General features: G+C 39.3%; 1 protein-coding gene across 3 annotated transcripts in view; it reads right to left on the bottom strand.

The window, feature by feature from the left end:
* gabrb4 (gamma-aminobutyric acid type A receptor subunit beta4) overlaps positions 1-23684 on the bottom strand; it is a 190779-nt gene that overhangs the window by 23989 nt on the left and 143106 nt on the right. The window lies entirely within an intron of this gene.

Genomic DNA, 23684 nt, shown 5'->3' with positions numbered 1-23684 from the left:
TGTCTGTCTGTCTCTCTGTCTGTCTGTCTCTGCACATTTTGACCTGCTTTGGCGAAACACAGGCACTCACTTTGTCACCACAGCTTTCTCAAAATAAAACTGCTGCCGGCACTTGCACTTCACAAGTTTGCAGAACAACGCTTCTTTAAAAAAAAAAACACTTTTCATCTTTAAATAAGCATCTCTCCATTAATTGTCGACGAACATTTCCCACATTTCCTCCACCCCCCCACAAAGAATACTTGGAAATGGTTTAAAAATAATATTAACAATAACGAACAAAGCGATAACTACAGTTATCTTTCATATCCTTTTCTTAGGAAGGCGTGAGTGAGAAAAAGAGATCATACCATCCCGAGGGAAACTATATTGTCTGTGAACAATTACCATATCTGTGTGTAAACAGTTTCCAATATATTTACAAGAATCCACCGTGTCAAACTGCTCCTGTTTTCCGGTTTTATATTAAGGTCAGCCAATATCACACTTTCAATACAAGTTTGATGCCGGGCTGGACAAAATACAGACACAAACTAAAATTTTGGACCAGTTTTAACTCTCCTCCACCTCCTACAGTAAATCATCTAGACGACATTTACTGAAATTTTACAGAATGATTACAGTAAAACACTGTAAAAGCACCAACAGAGGAGAGGAGGGCGACTAATGCAGGATAAACAAGGCGTTGCAAATGTTGCAAATGGACAACTGACATGGACAGCTATCCAGATCTGTAAAGAATAAAAGACAGCAGCATTTCGCAGTGATTTGTTCAAAGGACTGATCTGTAGGCTAGTGGCCCCAGTGGTGTGGTTGCTGATTGCAAACCCTTCGCCTCACTCTCTCCTTCCTAGGACAAAGGAGAAATTATGGTGGCCACGAAATGCATAAAAAACACCTTATGCCTTTTTTTTCAATTTCTTGTGTATTCTGTAAATAAAGCCCCCTAAATCTCATACACTGGACCTTTAAATGAATTAAATGTTCAGACAGTTTGCTATTTGGTTAAATTTGTTTAAGACTGATGAAGTTTTACACCACTCTCATGTTTGTCTGGTAAGTATATAATGCATACAGGCGGCAGTCAGTTACTTAGATTAGCATAAAGACAGGAAACGAGGGGGAAACAGATGGACTGGCTTTGTCCAAAGGTGAAAATATTTTGTCTACCAGCACTTCTAAAGCGCACTAATTAACATTCATGTCTTGTGTCTTTAATTCATACAAAAACTGAAACGCGAGCATGACAAATTGCAGTTTTATGCGGGACAATGTGCTGGGCTATTTCTCGGTCAGGAGCAGTAACAGAAATCTTGTCATTACTGTCAGGTTGCCGGGCAACCAGCAGAGACTTCGGATGTTCAACACCAACAATTATCCCTAAACAAAAGATGACACCCAGCGTTTCTGCTGTTATTATACTATTTATATTATAATTACTTATTTACTTAATTACTGTACTGCTTTATAATGCATTAGTGTCAGGAAATAGAAAGACATGATCTCACAGTTAACCTCTTCTGTCCTTTCACTCACAGAAAAACGACTGCAGAAATAAAGCGACAGAAAACATTTTACAGCGTGACTCATTAATGTGATGACATTTTCTTACATGTTTTGTGAACATCGCCATGGCAACAACATCTAATCCACTCTCCAAGCTGTCGTATAGGACAGGTTAATAACCTATTTTTCCACCACGTTTGGTCAGTCAAACAGGAGACTCACCATATGGCATTTTTGGATTGTTCACTCAGCTGTGTATGACAAAGACTTTTCCGAGCTTCGGCCGTCGTCTGAAATTTAGCTCGGGGCATATTCCAACAGTCTTCCAAATGGCAGAATTTACTACAGCACTGAGGCTTCCTGGAGGTGGGCCCTCAAAGCGGGATGTACAATTTATCCTCTAGTTTTCACTATGGCAACAGAGGTCATTATTATTAAATCACAATGTGAGAATTAACGCTGGGGAGCGGATCAATCAAATCATGAAGTACGTTCGACTCCTAAAGAGCAGAGCGACCAGCTGATACTTTGACTTGAGACCATGTCTTCTTGCACATTCTCTATAATTCCCAATTTTCCTAAAAAGAGTGGTAATACTATTGTATGGCATCTATTTTCACAGAAGCTTGTTAGTGTTTTACCAAAGGTTCCCACACCCACCTTTATCAAGCAACTAGAGGAATAGTTTGACATTTTGCTTTCTTTCCCTGAGTTAGAGGAGAAAATTCACCCTGCAGCATCTCTTAAACTCACTATCACAATTATTTAATCTGTACAACAAAAAGTGTGAAACCAGCCTGTTTCCAGCTGCTGACTTCATATTTACTCTAATATTTCCAAAAGCGTCTGAACTCTACCTGCATGATTTATGATTGATTACTCTGACTGGGTAGCGGGTATTGCTGGCTTTCCTGGATATCATTACCTCATCAAATATCCTTACTATTAAGACCATAAATTATGTGTTAATGACTTCTTTGACAGTGCCTTGTACTAAAAGGGTCATGTGGCAGAACTAGCGATTAATTAAACAAAGTATTAAAAACAAATAGTATTTCTGTCTGTTCATTAATCATGCTTGAAGAGTCCTGTACACACTGTAGGCATGAAAAGAGCTTTTTTATATAGCATGTATTTAAAAGACCCAAAGAGTCTTTACTGGGTTTAAATTTATTTGTTTAATAAAGCAAGTTGAGAAATGAGTGTGGAGGTCAGTGGCAAAGATTTGTCACATGTAAAGTAAAATAAGTCCCCAATATCTTGAGTAAGAAAATAATTAGGCAAAGAGAGAATAGGGTGTAATGTAGGCGACTTTTGTGTGATGCGAGGGCGGTTCTGGGATGTCAAAACTACCGCTGAGCCTTCTGGGATGTCCTAATTTCTCTTATCTTTAATGCAAAATGCCTCCTTAAAAATACTAATAACTGCATTATGAAACTAAACGCTGTAACATTTACATTACATGGTTACTGAATTGCAAAGCCTGCCTGATGATCCCCGTGGTAACCGTTTACAATTAGTACATCATCCTCGCAACATCTAAATTGTGTTTCTGCACCGGATGATTGACCCGGATCACGGCTGAAGGAATTATTAGCAGGGTCGGGAGTGAGTAAATCCCCTCGATGGTTCAAAAACCAGCCAGTCATGCATCTCACTGTGCTTATCGTGTTTTCACTCCTTGTTGACAGTTGCCTCTTTTCTTTTTCATTTAGCCAAGCTGTCCCCTTCTTTGCTTATTATCTATGTATGCTGTCCTCTCAACTCCAACAATGTGTCGCCGCATTCAGCTTCCAGTCTGACAGTCTTATCTAGCCTCGGGGCAGACAAGCTACACTGATGTAGTGGGCAGTGAAGCTGCCCTAGTTAATGTTTTCCTTGGTAATGGCAGCTCATATCAAAACAGTATAAGTTCAGCGTCGTGGAGTGGTCATAAGATTACGAGACATATCCCAACTTCAGCTGAGGGCAGTGTCTCTGTGGAGGAGGATCCACGTCACTGTACAGACAATATTAGATAGAGTATACCCTAAAGAAAGCTTGACTGTCGGAGAGTAACCAGCTGGATGCCCGCCAAATTATTAAAAATCAATAACTGCCACCATTATGGCTTGTCAACGTCAGCCAAAGTTTAAAGTGTACACTTATTATCTGTTCCTCAAGGAAAAAATATGTATATATATGAACAGCTTTATCTTCTGTCTATTTAAAAATTATCATAAACAAACAAACTTGCTTTGCAGTGAAGTCAAACACTGCATGATGGATCATGTGTATAGTATACATCTTTACTGGTAAGCAATGCATCAGGACACATCAGAACCTTCGCTTACTCTTGCATTTGTTCGGGTTAACAATGTCAATTTCAACTCCATGAAATATAAAATAAGATCTGTCTGCTGTATGAATAATTGCAGGCTTTAGAAGAAGAACACAGATTTGTATGACTCCTTTATCAGGCTATTGTTAACTGGAAAGCGTCTCTGCGTGTGTGAGTCTGAGCTGCTGATATCACTTGCTCGTGCGTGGCGAATATGGAATTTGGCAAAGCACAAAAAGGCATTGCATTTGTTCTTGCTTGATACACCGTGCTGATTTTAACACACCCTTCAAACCTCCAACCAAACCACTACATGCACTAACAAAAGGCTTGATTCATCTGATATCCGAATGCAACCACAAGAGGGCGTCACAATGATATTCCCTCACTCACTCATTTCCACTGCTTATAAACTGGATATTTTAATAAACGCATCATAAATTGCCAGCAAACAGGTGCCGAGTTAAGTCTTTTGGCAAAATCTGGGTTGATTCTGAACTTGTGCCAAGAAGAATGAGTTCTCGACAGACAAGAAGCTTGTTGCACCACATACAGCACCAGATGAAATCAGATTAAAGAGGCTGAGTAGAGAAGCTGCTAGATATGTTGTTTTACGGTATAAAACATAAGTGTTTACCAGTGAAACCGCTCGTGATGTTTACATTTCATGTGAACACTCATAATGTGTACATACCGCATATGCAAACACATCAAACTGGATAAATCAAGTTTAAATCAGTGACAGTGTTGTCGTGTTTTTCCACAGATCCCGTCAGTTGTAAAAACCTGTCAGTTCTGAAAACAAATTTGCTGGACAGCAAAAAAAAAAGAAAAAGAAAAAGAAAAACATCACTCTGCCTCTTATATAAAAAACTCTGATAATCAACCCATTGCCTAGCAACAGAGGGTCCCATAGCAACTGTGCAGCATTTTCCCTACAGTGTTGCAAGAGAAGCATGATGATTTATCCAGTCGAGTCTGTGTTTGCTTTTGTTTTCAATGGCTACTGCTCTCATGAAGCCTGTTTCTCCAAAAAAAACAACAACAACAACAACAAATAGAACAATACGTTACGTCGCACCGAATGCTTCTTTCCTCTGCATTTCATACGGCGGCCTCATCAATTATTTTACATCTTGGCAGAGAGCAACCAATACCATCGCAGAGAATGCAGATCAGGCACAGCTGCTTACCAAACCAAACGGTGTCTTTGATAGGCATCAACCAAATGCAGAACATCAGTGGAAACCTTAAGATTTAATTATTCGCCGCAGTCTATTGAATTCAGCTTCATTGTAGCAATTTCTGATGTCGTTGTGTCTACAGTGTACACTGATGACGACTTCTTTGAACGTGATCACTCACATCTTTACCATTCACTTAGGGCTGTGTACATGAGTTACGGGTAGTGAACACTTCTTAAACACCGAATGATGGTGACGTTTCATATCATGCTTGTGTTATTAACATTTAGTACAATGTATATAGAGTACATTGAGAGGAAGGTAGTTGTATAGTTTCTACATTACTGCACAAGGATGTGAATGAAGACCGTCTTTATGAATGAAGCTATTTAGGTCACCGTGGGGAGCTGCTGTAGTTCCCTGTGCTGGTCGAATTCATTCATCCTGCACCCTCAAGACCTTAAACATCTTCACAAGTTCACAAAATGAGAAAACCTGAATGTGCCGGGTTCAGTTCATTCACAAGAGAAAGAACATTTTCATCAAGAAACAATGCCGTTTAACCTATAACATATATTTAGGTATCTTATACTTTAGGAATATTTTAAGGAATATTCTACATGTTCCTGTTCCTGCACTGCAAAGATCTGCAGCCTATATGCCAGCATGCACTGGTTGCCAGAGCCTGGATGGGTCACCAGTCTATCACGGGGGCTAACACACATATAGAGTGACAAACTCGTTCACACCTACGGGCAATTTAAAGTTTCCAGTTGACCTAACCTGCATGTCTTTGGACTGTGGGGGGAAACTGGAGCACCCGGAGGAAACCCACTCAGACATGGAGCGAACATGTGAACTCCACACTGAACAATCAACACAGGACCTTCTTGCTGTGTGGCGACAGTTGGACTACTGAGCCACCATACAGCCTCAATAAATATTAAGAAATATTTCAAAAGTTGCCTTAGTAACAAATAACATTTCCTCGTGCTAATATATTAAGGCCAAACACAAGATGTTGGTGAAGTTGAAATATTTTTTCCTTTAAAATGCTTCAAAATTTTCTTTGCATTTTAGCTAAACACAACTAATAATCACTAACTATTAGTTGAATTTACTTAATTCAGATATGTAAACAACAATATTCTATGAAAGTAAGTGACTTAAGACAGATTACAATCAACAATTTCCACACAGTGCAGTTAAATAAATTCAAATTGCACTACTCTGCTTCTGTGAAACAGTTAATTTATTAACAATGAACACAATATCTCGATAGATACCTAACCTAGTCAGCTGCCCTGTGATGTAATGATCTACTTTCTTTGTTAAAATGACAAACAATGCACTAGATTATAAACATACTTTAAGAAGAAACTATAACTATATGATTATTGTATTATGTTATATATTATATTGCTGTTCCTCTTGCTATTTTTTACATTATAATCACATTACATGATTTTAAGTGCCCTGTGTTATGTTTTACATACACTCAAAAATGAAAATGAGATCTCAATCACAACGAGACTTTCCTGATCAAATAAAAAAAAAAAGGTACATGGCATCATTGCAGGTTTCATCATTATCTGGGGATAATAATCTAACCGTAAAAGCTAGCTGCTTGGGCTACTGAATATAAAGGACACTGTTAGGGTGACTTTCGGATAAAGCAACAGCCAGGTAAGATTAGTGATAGCTGGTGAATAAAGGGAAATCATTAAAGCAGCTCTAGTATGAGGAGTGGAAAAAGGACAGAAGAGACGGCAAAAGAAAATGATGAGGGAAAACAGGAGAGCAGAGGCAGTACATCACAGGAAGCCAGAGAGACAGAGGATAAGTAAAGGTGGCCTCATCTTATCGTCCTATCCTGTCACAAACCTTGCACCTGATATATGAAACCTACTTAGATTCCACAGTAAAAAGCTGCATATGAACAATGCTTCCTACTTACCTACACAGATTTTGTCAGTGAATTATGAAACGCTGCACATATTACAGGCTGCCCTTCCAACTCATAAATTACAATCCCACGAGAAACATTATAAAAGGAGTCCAAAGGGATGAAGAGTGAATTACAGTAGAAGGTTGAGTTTAATTTAGTTTGATGTAATCGGGCATTTATAAAATAAAATATTATTCAAATGATAAATAATGTAAAAAAATGAATGTGTAATTGTGCGTGTGAGTGGACGTAAATCAAAAATGTATGCCCGCTCATCTAGGTTTAGGTCAAACAGTGACATTTAAACCATTAATTCTTTAGCAACATCATCAGGCATAACATTAAATCTCAAGACGATGCTTCATACCGTCGAAAGAGTTGCAGATGATGTGTAAGTCACCATTCTGTTTTAATCTAAAACCTAAAAAGAAAAGAAATAAAAGCTGTTGAAGGTTAAGTTCTTGATCAAAAAGCATGCCCATGTACAGTATGGGCACTTGAGGACAGAGTGTGCCCACTGCAGGATTTATCCCGAAGCTATTAGGAAACTTATTGGCTAAAGAAGTATATAATTTATTAATTCATTCATTTATGCTCCAACTTATTATTTATTTACTTCCAGGCCTAATTTATTCAGCACACAGTCCACACACTGACGGTTTTAATCAATGCCATTATTTCCATGTCGCTTCATCATTTTCGAAGTGAACATTTCAAAAAAAAAAAAAAGAAATGGGAAAGGTAAAGATTTTTAGGTATTTGCTGTTGCCATATTTAATCCCCAGAATAACATAACACATGCAGATAATCCCAGTTACTTCAGTGGCATGCAGTGTACTGGTAGGAGCTGCCGGAGCTGCCTGCATAATTATATTAACTTGCTGTAATTAGGAGATTCTCCTCAACGATCATGGCTAATATGTCTCAAGAGAGCAGGATTCATTAATTAATTCTTTAATAATAAATTAATTTGTGACCATTACACCAACTCTGGTGCAAGGTAATACAATTTTTTTATTTGTTGGTGGCCATTTTGACCCAATTAGTTTTTAAATGACCTCTGATACTTTTGTTCAAACAATCGCAGTGAACAAAGAATGCTGCAAGAATTAAGACAAACATAAAATGTGAAATACTGGGGCCCCAAAAACAAACCTTATGGCCTCCAAATATGAGAATTATATGTAAAAAGATGTGCGTCACGTATTAGACTTATTTTTCACCTATATGAATCTCACTACTTAATACTCTTTTCTTCTCCTGCACTGCCATCTAGAGTGGAGAGTTCATTTATTTGCACATGAAACGATACACCAAAAGAACGGAGAAGGAGGCACACGCTGTGCAGGTGAGATAAAAAAAGAAACGCACCTCAAACGAAACAAAGAAGAAAAAAACAAAAACAACAACTACGTGTCAAACAAAAGTCAGCAGAGCTCGATAACGGACTCTAAATGACAAATTCAAAAACAGTACGTCAAGAGCATGAATGTAAAAGTTAGGAAAACAAACTTGTGGAGACCAAATGAAAAACACTGGAATCAAAAGGATAAGTGACAGTCTGTGTGTGTGTGTTCAAAGACCAAACAGAAGAATGAAGCAGATGGAAAGTATGTTGTGCCACCAGAGGAATAAAGTTTTACTCATCAATCAGTTGATACGAACGTCTATATTTGAAAAGTGGAGCCATGTGACCTAATAGACAAATTGGATGGATCTATTTTCCTGCTTTTAATGGACACACAGTATAAATTATAAACTCAATGAGCACTTTGCAGGTTGTAAAGGGAGAGAGGGTTTAGTTTAGAAATAGATTTATATGATATACAGTTATGCTGTGAGGATAAACCACATAAATATATAAACCGCATCAGCAGAAAAACAGCTCGTCAGGTCGATGCAATAACACGCGTTTAAATTATTTGTAAATGTTTGCATCCTTGATTTGAACCTGATGACTCAATGCACAGCGCACCTGCAATGTCAATGTACCCAGCCGACGAAACAAAACAAAAAATCTTGAATAATGGATCATCTTTTGAAAGCATGCACTTTAAAAAAAACAACAGTGCCAACAAACAGCTAGCTACTTGAGTTCTTCGGTTCTTGTGATGACAAAGCTCGATATTTTGGGCTTCGGCTTCGTTCTAAGTTAACGTGCACGGGGGGTAACACTGCTGTTGTCGCAGTAGTAGTTACCATGCGTCATCATCACGTGCACTGATCTGTGCAAAATCGTCACGACAGATGACGGATTATTGATGCATAACAGAGGCATGTAAGTTATAATAGACACAATGGTGCCCAGGTTTTTTATATATAATATAAGAACGCCTCAGAGTGCGTTATCATGATTATACCACGGTCTATGCAGCACAAAGCAGAAGTACTGTTTGTTTTGTTTTGTGATGTATTTTTGCGATATATAATTGACTAAAATCAATAACCAAAGTAACCAGCAAACTAATTTTTACTGTATATTTTAGACTTTTGGATTAAAATTGCAGATGTACCACAATATATAAAATATCCTTACATATGCTGAGCCATTCATAACATATTTCCACTCTAGCTATTAGTAGACACAGTCGATCAAATGGAAAGGATGCAACTAAAACGGCCAATTATTATCAAGATCTTTGTCCTTAAGCATGTTAGTGCAGTATAAGGCTACCATAGAGTAAAGCTCTTATATTTGTAATGTTGCCGTCGTCTTCTGCACTCTCCCATCTTGTTTTGTCCTCCCGCTCTGCATGATGCACACATCATTTTTATGTGGAAACCCGTTTTAAAAGGCTGGCTGTTGGAGTTCAATAATGAGATGGGCTTTTAAGTGTGCTTCCTGGTAGCGTGGATGACAGCATCTATCTCCAGATGCTGTAAATGACATTTCTTTCCTTGTTTATCTATATGAAACAATTGGAAAGCTGCATCTTGCCCTTGGCCAACCAATCCCGGGCCCCTGTCAAGGGCACACCACCCATCAATCACTGCGAGTTCAAAAAGTGAATCGCTGGGGACCTTAAGAGAAGAGTTGAAAAGGGGGAGAAAAAAAAAAACGCCCCGCATGCAGGATGCCTCACCAATGTCTGACCGAGGGTTTTTCTACTTTGCAGTCCACTGCGATACATTCTGGTGCAATTCTATCAGCATTTTTCTCCTTCATTTCAAAGTTGCTGAAAACAACACTTTGAATAGGAAGATGAAGTATGTCCTTTCTCCTGCATGCTATCTCTCAGCACCCTTGCCCACCTCCCCCTCCTCTGCCTGCCTACATACACACCTCATTTAATTCAAATAGAAAATCTAAGTGAAAGGAAAAGGGAGAAGCGCCCGACTTGAGCATTTCTCCTGTGTTTCCTCTGAAAATAAATCACCGTGCGTTCTCTCTTCATCAGGATAGATATCACTTGTACATGCCCCGACATCCATCCTGCGATTCTGACAATACACTCCTGTTTTGCGCTGAATAGGCATTACGCTGAGACTGAGTTACGATGGCCCGTGCTATCGGCCCCTATGCAAAGCAGCCCTGCCGCTTGACATGTGGCAGAGCGCAGACTAAGAGATTGTCCTCAGTATTGCAAAAATGTCCACTGGTCTTGAAAGAACAGCCACGATATATCACTTAATAGCCGCAGCTGCCAGAATGCACGTTCCCACTGAAATCCTGCATGCATCAATCAGCGGCCATGGTCAGCGGTCTATAGTGTAGGAAGTGATTTCTTTAAATAGCTGCAGACATTTTCTTAAAAGCATTTAGTCTGTTACCTCATAGGAAACAAAGGATAGCCTAAGATCAATTACACTTACATTATATACAGTGTAGTACATTAGAAACTGAATGTAAAGTGCTGCAGCTCCTGCTTCTACTCATATTTCCGGGCATATTTCGGTCAATTAAGTATCTATTCTACTCACCAGTCTCACTGCGACTGATCTGCAGTTTCATGGCTACATTTACTGCGTTTCCATTACAAACAAGATCAAGCTGCAGCTGGGTCAATGGTAAATGAGATCAGTAAAAAAACCCGGGCAGTGTATGGACAGGTGACTATACTTTGATGACACGGCTGCAGGCTGAACTGGCGCTGAACTGCATCAGACTGGTTAAAACGAAAGCCGCCTATAGCCAGAGATCAGGTGCTTACAGTTATGGCCACAAGCTGCCTCGCTGATAGAGTCAGACTCTCACATCCCTGCGGTCCTGGCACCTATTGATGTCTTTTAATGTTCGAGATCGTTAAACTGCAAAATGTATGCTAATGCTCCTTCGGTTGGAACCATTAAAGGCTCCTGTCAAATTCCTTTACATTACAATGTGATAAGCACTCAGTCCAGTCATAACAGACAGCAGTCCTGTGGCGAAGAAGTAGGAATACGGTATTCTGAGCAGTTCTGGAAGCAATATGACCTTCAACATACTGTACATTAGAGGGATATGCACGTGAGCTAAGGTCACCTGTAGGCATACTTATGGGCAATTTGTGCAGAAGCATACTTAACCAAATGTGGCCTTTAAAAGACAAAATCAAACCAATGACAGGTGAATGATGTTTAGGTCTTTCTCTGAATAAACATATTTTGCACATTTGAACACACAAAAGTAGCTCAAAGGTCAATCAGACCATTCTTTTCGTTGCTCGTAGAAGACACAAATATATTTTGGAAATGACAGCATTGAACTTGTATGTGATTATTTACTACATACAGGGCAACTTTACAGTACTGTACAATACTATACAATTGGCAACATTAAAGCTATATTCTCACTGGTGTATTCTTTAAAGGCAGGACTTTGTGATGTTATATTGTCACCTATTTCTGTTTAGTTTTTTTGTCCTTACATTACAGATTTCCAGAATTTCTTGCTTCAATATGTCTTGTGCTTTTCTGTTTTTGAGAGAATCATGTCCGTAAGACTTGTTTGATTACATGTAACACCAAATATGCACTGCTCAGAGAGTTTTGGTAGGCAATGTTAAGGTGGTAATTGTCATAGCTGACTGCTAAGTGCTTTAAGATGCTGTTCCTCTAATGGCTCTTCAACACGGGCTCCAAGACGACTCCAGCTAAGTGATTGGAAATATTCACCAATTCAGATCCACAAGTCGAAATGTTTTGTTCCGCATAATTAAGATCTCAGTTATTTTCACTTCTTATTAAATCTGCTGCTTGTTGGCGACTTTAATAATCATAATCATAATCATAACAATCATTATTGGTACAATATGAGGATGGCATGTTTAGAGCAAGCGGCATTCTCTGTGGCTGTGAAGTGAAGCCATGTGGAAGTGCCAAAAACTTGAGTCTCAAAATCTCCATTAGTCCCCATGTTCAAATGTCCAACTTCACAGCAGAAATAAACATGTTTACAGCCTGGTACAAAAAACAGTTTTGGTCTCTATAGCTAATTTCCCCATTCATGACATCTGTACTGAGGGTGAATTTTCATAGAGCTCACCTCAAAATATATTAAGACTTATAATTAACAGCGTGGCCGCTTTGATTGACAGGTGGGTGCCGTTACAGATGGCTTTTTTGAGCACCAAGGCAGCATTTGGCCTGCCCCATGTCCGCTGATCATCCTAGTCTTTGCAGCTTTTTAGATTAGCCAGAAGGTGGAGGAAGTAAGACTGCCAAGATGGCGGCAACCAGAGCGCCACATTTTTTGAGTTTCAAAACACTTCTTTGGAAATCTGTTGGCAACATCACACATACGTTTTCCATTCTTTATACTGTCATTGGTTTGGGGATTGTTGCTCAAATTTTGGCTACGAGAGCTGATGATGGCCCATCTCCAGATTTCAAAAAGCTCTTTCGGAAAGCTATAGGTGATGTGAGACACTGCAGGTGTCATATCAGTACAGTTTAATTCACTCTAGACTGTGAATCTAAAGAATAATAAATATATGTATCTGCATTTTAAACTTTGGGATAAAATTATGGCTGAGCTGGAAAATGCTCCGAATGAAATACTCAAAAAGCAGCGAGGGCACAATTAAAACATGTTGCTATAGAACAAAAATCATATCAGCATCTGTGTTATAGAGAGCATTAAATAAGCAGTGCATAGGACTTTGTGGGTACATTAAATGTTTAAATGAGGCTCTTCAACCAAAACTGATCACCACTGCAAAAATGTTACCTCGCTCCTGAATCCCCTCTTCCCTGTCACCACTTTTCTGTTTTATCCTCAGTGGAGCTATACATTGGTGTGACATTATGTCCTTAGAGAGGACACGTTCTCTTCTGTCCTTTGTGACACAAGAGAACTTTTATTAATACATTTTGTACAAAAAAAAAACATTTTCTATCACCACATGCACCTCTGAAGCTCTTTATTTGAAGTTATCCAAAAATAATCACCGAACATTATAGCATGCAATTTTGAGCAAGTCACATGGATTTCTAAAATCTGCAGGGCTCTCCACCAATTGACAACACTTCATAAATTACCCCAGTACAGCACCTTCTGTTAGACATTTACAGGCTCTCCAGTTTCTTTGTCATCCTGTTTATGCACATCTACAATATGCTCAGCGAAATTCATTTTCTCTCTGCTGCACAACTGACAGAATACTATTTAATACACACTAAGCCAATATCACTGTTTATTACACCAGACAAGGACAAAGTAAGGAGGGAGAGTAGCTTAGGGAAGCATCAGAGAACTGTATTTGTGCTGATAATCTAAATTATTTTCCATGTTCGGTATAGGAAAGAGAGGAAGACAATGTAAATGCTGACATAATCAACTAGCACTGCAAAGAAGCTGAATAATATGAAACAGTCCAGAACACAACATACACTGCAAATACAACTTCTAAACCAGTCTATAGAAACTATATTATGAAATTTTGTTCATTACACAATCATGCCTGCTATACAGCGTATTCAGAAACAGGGATTCAGTTTCTAAATGATATGTGTTTGTGGAATAATGTATCTTCTTGTCTTGTAATGGATGTTAAGAAAGTAGATAAACAACTTGGCAAATCACCCATGCAGCTGACTCTACCACTCTGTGCCGCATACACCTGTTCTCGCACTACGTAACTTTGTGCTGTACCATCACCCGCGAGAAGTATGAAGCTCTTTACGGCCCTAAATCACACACCACCAACCATTTCACTTATTCTGGTGAAACTGGATCATATTTTATGGATAAAATATTTTCTGCTTTCCCTCGGATGTCCTCCGGCTGCTCCACCTTAACTCCCTGTGATTTACAGAGTTTCCTGATGGGCAGTAAAGTAAACTGCTGCCAACTGTAGCTGCTGTTAGCTCAATTTGTTAACTGGGCTGCCTGGGATTGTGAGCTCAGAGCACTGGGGGAGTTTTCATCTTTGTACCACAGGCATTTTGGACCACCAGGCCTTGTGGTATGCGGGTAATATAGATGGAGTTGTGTCAGACGCAGAGCTGGGCAGGTGGACAATGTAACCAAGCCTAGTGGCATAATGGCAGAGGCGATGAGACCAGAGAACGTTGACGGAGGACGCAAGAGTAAATCTGGGACTGACTTTTAGTCGTTGGCGAGAGCTTGGTGAAATAAAAGCCTGAAAGACAGACGCCGAGCTGGGCTTCTTTCTGTTGGACTAACAAGTATGATATTAGCTGGCTGCTATGTCTTGTGTTGTTGCACTTGCTTAATGTTTGGCTGTTAACGAAGATGTCAACCCCTTTTTTTCCATATTTACAGCAGTGGCATTTCACTCTGAAACTGGGGGGTGCTAAATTGTAAAAAATACCAAATTCTACTCAGTGATTTTCAGTGAATCATCTCCCAATTTATGATGTATATAATGATTCAGGTTGAAATGTTATATATTGTGTATATTTTGTCCTGCGCGTGCATCGGTGTGCCGTTCAATGACTTTAACCTAGACTGGTGCACTAAGCATAAGCTACATTAGGTTGGCAATTTTTTAAAAATACATTCACTCGTACAAGCTCATTCCAAAGTCACCATTTCAAAAGCAATTGCCCCAGAACACCCCCTAGACATTTGTCAACTATATTTAGAGGGGTGGACTTTAAACTTTACTCTCTCAGCATGATGAGCACATTTAACTTTGTACTTATCCCTAAAATATTGTAGCGCTGCCTGTTGATGAACATATTTTTATAATAATATGACTCATTTGATTCTTTGTAGTCCGGACATGTTTTAGACTTGAAAGAATGGCGTGTCCACAGCATTTGTGACATGTCACCCGTCATGCTTTGTAAATGGTGGAAGCTGAGATCATGAAACCTATTCCCGTGATGATGACAGCTTGATTTGAAATATGCCCTCCAGAAGGACGGACGTGCGACTGAGGTGAGAGCTGAGCTGCGTCCTCTTATCTCTTCCAACTGAATGAAAATCACGTGTTTTTAAATTTTCCTTTAATATTAAGATCAATACAAATAAAAGCCTGCCCACGTGTGACCCAGTACTCTATATGATTCCCAGGTACACATCAATAATAGTGACAGAAACAATATCAGATCAGCCGGCCCTTTTTTTATGACCATCAGTACAAACCATGCTCAGCGCACTCGTGATCGCTGGTAGCAGAAGTACACAGACAAAAAAACAATCTCTTACTAGATCACATTCAGAAATAAATACAAAGATATGCTGTACATGTGGCCACACACCAAGTGAATAAGTGGCATAAGTAAAAGACGTCACCGGTATCGACAAACAAACTATCCGGTGAATGGCATCTGCTTCATGGTCATGGGCAGTATTTCTTAATTCTGGAAACAAAGCCTACTACATATGCTGACTGGGTGGAACAACAAGTATTCTAGGAGTCTTTCCATGCACATTGAGGTAATGAGCAAAGAAGACGTACAAACAATACAAGAGTGCACAGTTTATCTGAAAAGCTATAAAACTGGTTCCTAGGCGTCATTAAAACACTCAATATGCACAAGACAAAACTGCATGACTGTTCACCGTATTCAAAATTATTTTCTTTTGTCGCAAATTATAAAACTGATTCATATAATCACCAACTACAAGGTAACACCGTATTAGTGAAAGTATTGCGAGACTGGTTAATAATTAAATGTGTCTCTTATGAAACTGATTTAGCTAGGTCATGTATTTCATTACTCTATTTAATAAATTTATTCAGATACATTTTATGGGTCATCACTTTTATGAAAACCACTTCATCATACGGCAGAACATCCCACCGCGGTAACATGTATGTGTCGAGGCCAAGTCTCAGTGAGGCCGTGTCATGTGTTTCCGAGGGGTTTGTATATATCAAGGTGGGCTGTGTTATCCAGGAGAGGCAGCGGTTGTAGTTGTGATTTTATTGCAGTGGCAGCCAACTCGACAGCGAAATAATCATTTGATGCGGAGACATGCAAGGTCTCAAGCACTCTTGAATGCCTCTGTGTGTGTGTGTGAATGCAAAGCAGTGTAAGTGACAAAAAGAATAAAAAAGTGAGTGAGAAGCAGCATTTTCTGCAGAAAATTGAACTAAAACTAAAATATACTTGCATTGAAATTTATAGAAGCATAATGATTATTTGAATTACAACAGATTTCTAAATTAATCATCAATATTTGCATATTTGTTCACGTATATTGTTGCAACATACAGTACATATTTCAAAAATAGCTAATGGAAGACTCAGTGGTTGAATAAATCATCTTAATGTACAGCACACGACTCAATTTCAGCAAAGTGCTAAATTATTAGCATCAATTCCCACAAATAGAATCAAATTTATCCAACTTTCAAATGACGCTTATGTATTTGTGCTGGAAAAGAGAATATTCATTCGAAGAGCAAGTTTGTTGCATTTGGGTGACATATTCGTTACAATCAAAATGGCAGCTGTGCTTCATTCCTATCAGCTGGGTAAACTAGCGAAGCAAAGCCAATTGTAAATATTGGAGTGTCCCTGAGCATGCTCAATGACGTCTGCCTGGCATAGAGCTACTCTCCAAGGATCAAAAATGCATTCACAGAGCTGCTTAACCTACACAATGGACTGACTAGGAACCATAAAAACAGAAATACCTTAACACTAAGACAAGTTTAAGTCAACAACAGGATGTTTATAAGTGACACCTGAGCAAGAACACCAGTAGAGTGTGAACCCATGTACTAAGGCTGAGTCCTTTACTGCAGTGGCCTGGGTTTAATTCCAGCCCACAACCTTTTTGCTGCATGTTGTCCACACCCACTCCCCAGTTTACTGTCCTATCTTTAGCTGTTACACTCCAAATATAGGTATCTAAAATAATGATAATAATGATAAAAAAAGAAACCCTTGTTGAGTCTGAACTGTCTCCTGGCAACAACACTGATGGTGCCACGTACATTGGTGCCAACAGTATTGTGAGACGGATGCTCCCACTGGAAGGTCTGGTAAACCGACAAGACTTTCATCGTAAGTAATTTCACAAGCGAAGATAGCCTCAAGGCAATTTAATGACACACCTGTCTGCTATCTCGACAATAAATGAGACAGGTCCCCCTCTGGGTTTGGAAAACTCAAAGCAACGCACAGCTCATGGTCATTTATGAGGTGAGACGGGTGTATAAAACAAGACAAACCTGTCTTGGGACAGTCCCTCGTCATCTCCTTAAGCTCTCCTTCACTGTCTGAACTGCTTGCTCTGCTAAACTATTATTGGTTTAAGTCACTGTAAAGGTCACAGGTGAATGTTGTCCCATTGCCAGTCTGTGCAGTATTGAGCAGGCCATGGATTGCAAACACCTTGTCGTGATGGGGTCATCAATCCACTTTGAGCGAGCATCCAAAATCCCAGGGACAGATGAGGAACATTGCCTTTTCAATGGATTTCAAATTCAAGTCAGGACTAGCCTAGAAGCAAATTTGGCCTTTCTAAGCCACGTAAGGAATAGGTGGAACCATTAATCAATAGGCCAAACACTCTGATTTCACTTTGTTCTTGAGCTTCTTGTCTATGTTGGACATACTGTACAATTAGGCACCGCTTTTCAACCAAGAGATTTCAACTGTGATCACTCCATGATCACTGATCAGTCACTGTGGGGTATTCTGTTCCCAAAGGATGCATCCATCTTCCAAACACTGTTTCATGCCAAAATAGGACATATAGAACAGGATGAGGTCCTCTTCTATCAAATATCTGAACAGCTGTGCTGTACAGGCTTACGTGACAGTTTCCAACAAAAAAACAACACTGTCTTCAGGACATATGTAGCAGGTGTATAGCTCAAGTAAGTGTCTCAGTGCATCTGTATTTGAAATCCCTTTACTCACTCTGTACTCGCTGGTACTACCCGGTGCTGTATTCGACCCGAGGCCATGGACAGGATGTGATGGCGGTTATCGAACAAGCTCATGACACTTTTACAGTCTATACATAAAGGTTCATAGGGACACTAACATGTGGGTTTTTCTGTTCATTGACAACACTGACACCATAGGAGGAGGCAAAGCCCATGACTATCTCATTATCTGCATCACAATACACAGGCAACTGAGCTGAAAATATCCATCTTATACAAGCTTACAGTGCAGGACCTGTTTACACGTTGCATCTTGTACAGCAGGACCAGATTTGGCCTAAAAGCATCTTGCTATAGTCGTTTGCCAAGACCTCTGCTGAAAAAGGGTCATACGACTGGTGGCCTTTTTGAGACAGATTTCATCCTCCATTGGCTACAGGCCCACTGCAATGATTGTATGTCACACTACAGTAGGTGTCTGAAATGTGTGTGTTTTCAGGCTTAGCCCAGTTTCTAAAAGATCTTCAGCACATGGTCCAGGTTTGCAAGGTGCTCTTCAAGGTGCACCGGCACATGTGGAATGTCTTCAGTCAGATTTTCCATTGTTTACTGGAAAAAGGTGGGACTGGATGCCACTAACACTAGTCCAAGGGTGGCCAAACATGTGCTGTTGGACTGCTAACAGTCAGATTATTTCAGCAGGTGATCTTACTGACGAGTTATTTCAGTGGCAGAATTCTTTGGTTGGCTGGAAAACCTGCAGACTTTGCCCAAGGCGGTTGTACCTGAACAAATCCTTGTGCCTTTTAATGCTGGACTCATGTCATTTTTTTCCTGTCAGGACTGATACGATGGGTGCTACCCCGGAAAAATCCACTGGTCCAATTATAAGAGAAGTCCCTTCCTATACTTTTCTCTTCATTGCTTGTAAAAGTATGAGCTAGGCTCTGGATTGATGTGCATCGTAACTTTAAAATCCCTGGAAGGTGCCTAGTTCACCTTAAAAACTTCACAGTACCTTTGGATATAGTGGCATACTTGATTTTTTGCCTACTCAGATCTTTCTGAGCCAATCATGGTCAATGAAACAAGGACTCACATCTTTTGCTATCACCTTTCTGACATCCTGACTTTTGCATACTGCACCACCGTTGGTGTGTGTATGGGTTTATATGTGTAGACCAGCGTTAATTTTTTGGGTCATTCACATAGATGACAAATGAGCTCCTCGTTGTCCCATCTAAATATTTCTAGCTTCTTCTTTTCTTTTTTTTTGCAGTCATCTTTAGGTCCCTGAGAGATCTTGAGCGCTTTCTTGAAAGTCAGAAAAGAGAACTCGGCCAACAGAAGTCACTGTATGCCATCATCATTAAACCTTTAGAGCAGCCTGTCTTAGAGCATGTCATCAAACACAACGAAACAAAGAAGTCACAATGGTGCTCCACAATACGGTTGTCAATCTGACCTTACTTACTGGAATGGCTATCAAACTCTGGTCTACCAACGACGGAAATATTACACACACCAGAAACAGACTGAATAGAGATCTTTTTCACCTTGTTCATTATCCTACTACCAATGTGGCAATCTCTACCTTTACTCTATCCAAGCTTTAGTTTTTTTTCCACAAATTAACTGACTCTCAAACAGGAACATACTGCCATGTGGCTTATCTTCCCATTCATCCTAACACATCCTCACACATCTCCTTGAATCATCATAAGCTCAACCAGACTACTCAAAACAACACTTTTCTCTGCTTTTCCGGAAAGGATTCACTAATCCAGGAAACCCGAAGCCCTGAATAAGATTTTTCATCCCAAACCATGTCAAATGCAATTTATACCTTAAGATACTGGAAGATGAGGAGAACATGAGTAGCACAAAACTGTGCAAAATGCAATTTTATTTGAAAGTACATTTGTTCTCAACAATAATGTTCTCGCTTTCTGCATATCTATTTGCCCTGCTGTTACCTGGTTAAAGCTTGTTGTATTTCGTTAATAAAAAAAAAGGTAGTGTATACGAGACATTGATGAGTGGGAAAGTGTAACAAGGAGAAAGTGGAACTAAAATGTCTTTCATCCTCATTTCATTATGGTTTTACAATTAAATAAAGAAGATAAAATTCATCAAGACTGAGGTAGCAAGCATGTACCAGTTGGTAATAGGCACTGCTAAAATGCTGCTGGCTGAAATCACAATCCGCATGGCATTTTTAAAAAATAGACTCGAGTCAAATTGGTCTGTAAATGAGTTCCTGCCCGAAATAAAATGACCAATATACATTCCCACAGTGAAACTTAAGGACAGAGACTTCATGTTGATGACAAACGTAGAGTGCAATGCAAACATACAGTATGTGTCATTTTTCCTTCCAGTTCATGTTGCGCTCATTTGTCCAATTATTCCCGAACAATGTAAGTATAGTCACCTTATATCATATAGAAGTGTGATGATTCAAAAATGTGGTTAAAGGAAATAAAAAAAATATATTGGTGCATTGGTGCTGTCCTCAGAAAATGATATTTTCTGCAATGCTCCGGTAACCTTGCTGAATCTAAATCTATGTAATGCATTATTCAGGTTGTATGGGGGTCATGGTCTATGACTCAGCTCTGTGACCATGGGCAATTTGTTAGGAAGTTACATCCAAACAGATAATGAAAAAGAAAAGATATATAGTATATACACAATTTGCAACTGATGCATTAGTCTGGAAAAATATCACAAAGACAGTTTTTCCGCATTCTGCAATTTGAAAAACAAACAAACAATAATAACTATAATTTCAAGAAAATTACAGTTGAATTCCCTTGAAAAATCCTGAATGATGGGATGCTGCCATTTGGGCCCGTGTACCTTTTCTTGGATTTCAGTTTGGCTCACGAAAATATGTGGAGAAGAGGGCAGGGTCTGAATAGACTGTAAGGTGGGCTTCTCATCTGGATATACGGTGCTAAATCCACTTTTGGCAACCTCTTTCTGTCCCATTCAAACCACAGACTTTCTCCATCGACATACACCTTTTATTTCGAATATGGGTGTTGGCCCGGCTGTTAGGAGCCACAGTCAGTGTCCACCATTGAGCCAAATTAAAACCCTTTTTGTTGAATCTGGAGAGCTGAGGGTTGTCAGCAGTTGTGTCACGACAGAAGTAGCTGACCGATGTTGGAAATATCAAGACATGATGGAGTGCAGCTCCCTGGCCTGAGGGTAAAGCACAGCTACTCTCTGCCTGGGATACTCACTCTTCAAAACTTGCTCTGCCCACTCCAGTGCATTCACAGGCTGCTAAACAACAGTGGGACTATGACCAACACCAAAGTAGAAATGTTTTTTCCGAAATCATCTTCAAGTCAAGGTAGCTCTAAAATAAAGAAGTATAATACCAAAAATCTAGAACAAAACAAATTATTTCCTCACATTTTTATTTACACAGTTTACAGTCATGGCATGATGCTGTCGCATGATTTATTAATGTGGTATTTGATAATAACATAGGTATTTAAATCATTGCACACATGGGACATGATTCTTTCTCTCTTGGTAATTAAATGGTAATTAAGGCAAATATCATGATTAGTGATTAGATAGTTCATTATGGACAATATATCTGTTTTAAATTTGTTATGTGTGATTTTATAACAAAGTGTCCAATGGATGTTTTTTAGTCAAATATGTACAGTATCAACAAAGTGCAACAAAATTTAAGCAGCTCTTGGTTACATTTTGTTCTTTTTGTCTGCTTTGACTTGTCCAGAGTGACAACACTTTTGCTGGTGAGGAAGACAATAAAGATGAGTTCAAAAATTGCTGCCAACTGCCAACAGATAGAAACCCAAAGAGTTGGCATGCGGCTGCACCAACTACCTTCCAGCAAGATAAGTAGGGCAGAGTAAGGTGCGAATATGTTCTAGAAACACTGATTTGAAACTGCATTTGTTTGCACTGGACTTGAGCTGGAATTCTTAAAATGTGAAACGTTAACTACTGTTGAGCATTTTAAAGTTAATTCAACTGTCAGAAACAAAGTCAGTGGGATGTTTCTTTGCTCTCGTTTTCCTTCCAGTGAATCCACGAAACAACACTGGAACGGCAGCGCTCCAACACACGGAACGAAGACGTAACCTCAACTATAACATATTTTTACAATGGCTAACATCAGGATAACACATTTTGGCACATAAGCCTTCATCAGACACTCTGTTTTTTTGGCAGAGCACCCAACCAGAGGAGGTTTATATGAGGAGGCGCACCTGCTATAGGTTTTTCACTGCTTGCTCTCATTCTCATCAAGTGTGGCGTAGTCGCAGGAGTGACAAGCTGCTGCCTGCAGCCTATTTAAAACACATACTGGAGAATAATATAGGCTTAATAGACAAACTGTATCTGTAGAATATCTATGAAGTCTATCTACATCGAGAATTCAATTGAAACATATTCTAAACGTGATATTTAGCAATACAGAAATAGGCCAATTGTGCATCACACACTTTATACACATAACCTGGCTGCATAACATACTCACATGTTCTCTAGGTGAGTCATGCCACATCGTCTCTACCTAGCACTCATTAAGGTTTATTTTTTCAACAAGTTGAACGCCACGTCTATCGTTGCTGCGACGCTTGTACACCTGATTCGATAAAAACAAGACAACATTTTAAGATACTGTAGCTTTTTTGACCACGCAACACTGGAGCGGGAGCAAATTTAAGTGGCGACAGACATACTACTGCATTACTTGCTCTCATTAAATTAACATCACAGTCCATTAACATGCCTTGGAAGTAAAAAACAAAAGCCTCTTTTGTTCTTTGTTTTTCAGTAGTAAATGTGGCCATAAGCTTTTCCGAATACATGTAGGAACAAGCAAGCTGGTGCTGAAATGAATAGGTACAATCCTATATTGAATTAGAGCCATTACTATGGCTGTCAGTCAGTGATGAGTTATGACGTCATCAGTGAATTGCTTTGCACAGACCAGGCTCCAGATGTTGATGTCAAAACGATGAAACAGGAAAGATTCTCCCATATTTTGGGCCACAGTTGATTTGTTTTGCTCCAATTTCTCCAAACCTTCAGTTTTACATTAAAGCAGCCTGATCATTGGCTGATTCTTTAGCAACAGGCTAATATGCCGTTCAAAAATCCCAACTATTTTTATGCCGCTTAACACCTATTGCGGTTAAATAGTTTCAGAAAAAACAATCAACACAAATGACATACACTAATGACTTGTGCCCCACGCCTTCTATTTTCAGCAATTATCAAAATAACCAGTATTCTAAAGAGCGGATGTAAACGATGCACAGCTTCCAATAAAAGTTAATGTGGTAGAAGGGTTTTCCCTGATCGGCAAATCAAATGCTCAAAAACACCGCTATGTAACACAAAACAGCCATAAAACGTCTCTAATCAGAAAAGTATTAAAAATCAATACACTCATCATCCCTGGTTTTAAAAAACATAGTGTTTGACTGCTC

The sequence above is a fragment of the Larimichthys crocea genome, chromosome XXII, assembly GCF_000972845.2.
Source record: "Larimichthys crocea isolate SSNF chromosome XXII, L_crocea_2.0, whole genome shotgun sequence".
NCBI lineage: Eukaryota > Metazoa > Chordata > Actinopteri > Sciaenidae > Larimichthys > Larimichthys crocea.
This window is presented reverse-complemented; position numbering and strand designations above follow the sequence as displayed.